Source organism: Vicia villosa, unplaced genomic scaffold (assembly GCF_029867415.1).
Source record: "Vicia villosa cultivar HV-30 ecotype Madison, WI unplaced genomic scaffold, Vvil1.0 ctg.000278F_1_1, whole genome shotgun sequence".
Taxonomy (NCBI): domain Eukaryota; kingdom Viridiplantae; phylum Streptophyta; class Magnoliopsida; order Fabales; family Fabaceae; genus Vicia; species Vicia villosa.
The window spans coordinates 799,207-804,283 of record NW_026705117.1 but is presented as its reverse complement, the minus strand read 5'-3'; the positions used below and the strand labels follow the sequence as shown (position 1 = coordinate 804,283).

Genomic DNA, 5,077 nt, shown 5'->3' with positions numbered 1-5,077 from the left:
AGCACAAAACATCATTATATTATAATGATAACAATTCAAATATGCGACACGAATGCGACTTTTACGATGCACATGCATGTGGTACCAACGAAGCAAAACTCCCAACTTAAAATCCAAAATTTAATAGAGGCGTCAACAAGGCATAAGCCTTCAACTTAATATTTGCCAATCCAGGCCAACTTATTGAGCATTAACTCCAACTTGAATATGCTATGTATGCGACAACAATGAATGCAACAACAACAACACAACAACGATTGTTTAACAACAACATCAACATTGGCTATAAGCCTACAACTTGATATTTGCCAATAAATAGAGGCAATCCAACCAGATACAACACCACCTGTAAATTCACAATTTTCAACAAGCGTACCGCATAACAAATCAACCAAATTATACGACAACCGGATAATTAATTATCGACTAAACTTACTAATATTTTCCTCTTCGTATTAATGTTCTTATTACGACTCGGGTAACTTAATACTACACTGCTATTGACAACTCTATCAACTTTATTGACAACTCTAACAATTCTATCAGAATTGAAAATAACTTCAATTATCTCATTAACTCAAATATTTAACTCCTAAATATTATACTATTTGAAGATGTTTTCATGTTGGCTGCATTTGTGGTAAAACATACCTGAGTGTTTAATGTCTTGACTGATGTCATGACATGTTTGATATTGTGTTATGCAGGCTGCATATATGTTAAGCTAGTACAGGTTTTGTAGTGAATGTCATGGTCAAAATCGACAGACTGTAAATCTGTTGTAGTTTTTCTACGTAGGTTCGAATCCTATGACCGATGTCATGACATCCTTGTGTGACAGCAGGAGCTGTTATATTTTATTAATTGTGTTTCCTTATTTCTCTCAATCAACAGTTTAGGAAACCTTTTATTGTGTGCTGAATATTTCGTCCAGAGATTTTGCTGACAGCATATTCTGTAACAAACAGATTGCGTGTAAATTAGGTTAACTTGGTTAACCCTAATTTGTTTCTAAAAAAGCCCAAGGCCCAAGAGCTGCATATAAAAAGTCTGCAATCCTAATTTGGAACGCAGAGAGAGTGTTTGTTAATTGTGAAGAACCATAGTTCTGTAGCTGTCTCTTGTACTCCAAGCAATTATCTTTGATGATTACATTGGAATAGGTTTTGTGTTAATTGTCACTCTAAGCTTTTAAGCACGAGTGTGTGTCTCTTGATTGAAGCTTTTAAGCAGATCAAGGTGTGTTTTTAAAGTGTGTCTTCTCTCTGAATTTGTTTAATGTGTATTTGTAATCACAGCTATGATTGAGGGGGGGTGAGTGGAGATACTCAGGTCTAGGAATAGATTGGAATTGCATTGGGTAGGTTTTAAGTGAGGAGTTGTAAACGGGGGAGTTTAACTCCGAATTAATTCTGCTTATATTGGATTCCCTCCCTGGCTTGGTATCCCCCAGAGTAGGTTGTTTGAACCGAACTGGGTAAACAATTATGTGTGTTCTTTATTGTTTTTATGTGTTTCTGTTTTAATTATTTGTGTTGTGTAATTGTGGATGTCATAAAATCCAGCAAGACATCGAGCGTGAGTTACTAGAATTTTCAATTGGCATCAGAGCAGGCACCCTGCATGTTTACATCTGGGTGAGATCTAAGGATAACAAAATTTTGGTACTATGGAGAAGGAACTGTTAGTGTTTGGGAATAGACCACCCATCCTGGATGGATCTAACTATGATTACTGGAAACCTCGTATGGTATCAGTCATAAAGTCTGTGGACAGCAAGGCCTGGAGAGCTGTGGAAAGCGGATGGAAACATCCTGAGAAGGTTATGGAAGATGGAACCACTGTTATAATTCCTAAAACTCAATGGAGCAAAACTAAGAAAAGCTAGCTTTGGGCAATTCCAAGGCCCTAAGTGCCTTGTTCAATGTGTCATACCCCAATTTTTGACCTAAGATACCACCTCATATCATTGCATATGCATCATCTGCATCTCTAACAAATTGCATAGCTTGTGTTTGCTACTTGTGACTTAGCAGGATTTAATCAGGAAATCACTCATCAGTGCAAATAACAGTCAATTAGGGTTTTGTTCTCCCTTCATCTCAAAGAATCATATTCATCTACAATCAATATTTGGTCCTCAGAGATTCATGTCAACAAGCTCAGCAGCTTTGGATCGACTGAATTAGGGTTTTGACTGAAGACAGCATACTCTTGACTTTTGCTCAGGATTTGACCTAGTGACTTGGGACATGACCTCAAGATCCCAAGTACATCATTTTGATTTAATCCATTGGCTTATAACATCTCCTACACAAGGATTGATCAACAGAGAAATTTCAAATCATCAGATTAGGGTTTTGAACTATCAGGGACTAAAATCAGGGATCACATTTGGGAAACCCTAAAAATCCCCAGGAAGTCAATCAAAGGTTTCAATCATTTTCAAATAATCCCTATGACAACATCCAATGGAAATTGTGTCTCAATTCAAGATCAACAGTCAACATTTCTTTGCAAGATAATTTCATGTTCGTGGATGTTTTCATTTTAAATGCGCCATTGCCATTTGTGTGATTCAAGAGATTTGTTTGGAATTTATTCCGCGACTCTTGGCTTATGGATTCATCATGGTGAAGAATTGATTATTTGAAAGTTGGTACAAATTTGAAACAATTCATGGTGGCAAGAATGTGTTTCAAGACTTAAAGTTTCATGCTACTCCAAGGATTTCCCATCATTTTCTATATCAAAGGGAATTGAATTTTTAAATTCAAAGACCATTCAAGAATATTCAAAGCTTCATGCTTGAATAACAATTTCACTCAAGAATATTGGAATTTCATGATTGAATAATAATTTCATTCAAGTTCTAAAAGAAGTTCAAGCATTTACATGGAACAAATGAATTACAAAGGAACTTTATCTAAAGTTCAAGAATTACAAAATTCCATTCATTTTCAAGAATGCAAAGTTCATACAATTTAAAGTTGGAATAAATTGGAATTACAAGAAAAAGAAAAGTAAAGCTTCAAAGACTTTCTTGAATTCTTCAATCTTCAAAGTCTTCATTCTTCAAAATTGAATTTCTTCATGCTTTCATCAAGAATGCTCATGTCACATGGAAAAAGAAACAAGAAGGGTGAGATTAGCAAAAAGCTCAACAAAATATTCAAAAGCCCAAATCAAGACAAAAAGGGGTGTATTTAGCAAAGAAATAATTCAAGACAAAAAGGAATCAAAGATATTTTTTCCCACTTGCATAAGAAATAATGTCATAAAGAATATTCTTATTCTTATGAGATTTTTGCAATGATTACAATTTGGATATCAAGTTTATTACCAAATGCCAAACACTTCCTTAACTTTTCCTATAAATAGAAGGCCTCACTTCATTGCAAATCACACCAAAGCTACTATACTACTAGCTTTCTCATTTCTCTCTTTTCTCTCATAGTTTTAAAGTTTCTTGGCAAGAAGAAGCAATTCTTCAAACCAAAGAAAACCACTTGAGAAGTGAGAATTCCTAGTTACAAAGTTCCATGGTTTGAAGAGAGTAAAGGAAAAATTCTTCATACCTTGGTGGAGAGTTCCAACTTGAATTCCATCTTCAAGTCTCCCTAATATCCAAAGAGGTGGTGGCCATCTTCATCAAAAGCCTACAACAAGCAAGGTTGTTAGAGAATTGTTAGTAACAATTTAAGATTGTTAGTAACAATAGAGGAGTCAACACATACCTCAACGATAATCCGGCGAAACTCTCCTCGCCGTAGGTAAGTCAATTTCACTCTTAATCTCAATATTGTTATGAACATGTTTCTCTGTTAAAACAAAATTTCCAGAAAAAAGAGAAAGCGTATGTTATTATCATAAAAAAGAAACCAATTGTGAACGAAATTGAGTAAAATACACAAATTCGAAGACTGTTGTTGTTGCTGCAAGTGAAAAAAACGCAGAGACAACAACAACAAAGTCCCGGTTCAGCAGCAACATCAACTAATTCAAAGCAAAGCAGCAGTAACAACATACATGTTCAAAAATTCAGAATCACAACTCAGTTGCAATAACGACAAACTTGCAGCAACTTTCAGAAGCAGAGTAAACAAGAACTTACCTCAAATTCAAAATCTGGCGAACATTTCCTCGCCGAAGGTAAGTATACTTTGCACCTCACGCTCAATATTACTCTTTAATCATTACTACAAATATTTCTTTCTTGTATATCATCTGAAAAAAACGAAAATACAGAGGGCATAAACATTTGTTGTTAAGTCGTAAAAAGAGAAAAACGAAATTGAAACAAAATTGTGTTACCTCAAGCCATGAAAATCCGAGAGTTGTGATTATTCAACCGTTGTTGTTGTCATGAGGAACCGAGAACAAAGAGAGTGTTTGAGAGGAAGAATTTCGTGCTCTTCCATTGTTGTTCACAACGAGCAGCGAGGAAAATAGAGAGAAAGATGAAGTTGTCTTCATCGTTGTTCTTCGCGAAGAGAGAGACCGTGAATCCGAAAGCAAGGTCGCTTTTTTTTGTTGCTGTTTCACCGAGAGAGACTGTGAGCTTGAGAGAGAGATTCGCTGTTTTGTTGTTTTACTGAGAGAGAAAGAAACTGATTAAAGCTTGTTGTTGTTCGATCGAGAGAGCTGAGAAATCGGTTTTGGTTGTTCTCCTTTTGTTTTTTTCTTTTTCAGAAGCGTGAAATATGGAAAAGAAAGGGAAAGAGGCGCTGCCTCTATGTTTTGTTTTTAGGGTTTCTTTCAACCCATCCTTGCTTGTTAAGAGGCGGATCCGGGTCACACTAACCCGACCCGGTCCGGTCCATCTCTTTTTATTCACTCAGCTTGTTGTTTCAATTGGGCTCTCACCCCCCAATTAGATTTTCACACCCCTGGCCCATTACTAGTTTTTTTTTAACTATCTATTTAATTTTCTTTAAAAGGATTTTTCATAAAAGACTTAGTATTTTATTTTTATTTTCTAACCCTTATTAGAAAATGACAAAAAAATATGTTTTAAGATTAAAAGTTTGTTTTTAATATTTTCATATGTTAATAAGTGTTTTTTTAATTCTTATTA

At 35.2% G+C, this 5,077-nt stretch overlaps 1 long non-coding RNA gene across 1 annotated transcript; it reads right to left on the bottom strand.

Annotated features, from left to right (window-relative positions):
- Positions 1–2,834: 2,834 nt before the first annotated feature.
- On the bottom strand, positions 2,835–4,454 carry LOC131626257 (uncharacterized). Its single transcript, XR_009291081.1, has 4 exons — positions 4,315–4,454; positions 4,115–4,227; positions 3,738–3,821; positions 2,835–3,659 (listed from the first exon to the last, which is right to left on the bottom strand). It is a non-coding gene; the product is annotated as an uncharacterized LOC131626257 (long non-coding RNA).
- Positions 4,455–5,077: the final 623 nt, after the last annotated feature.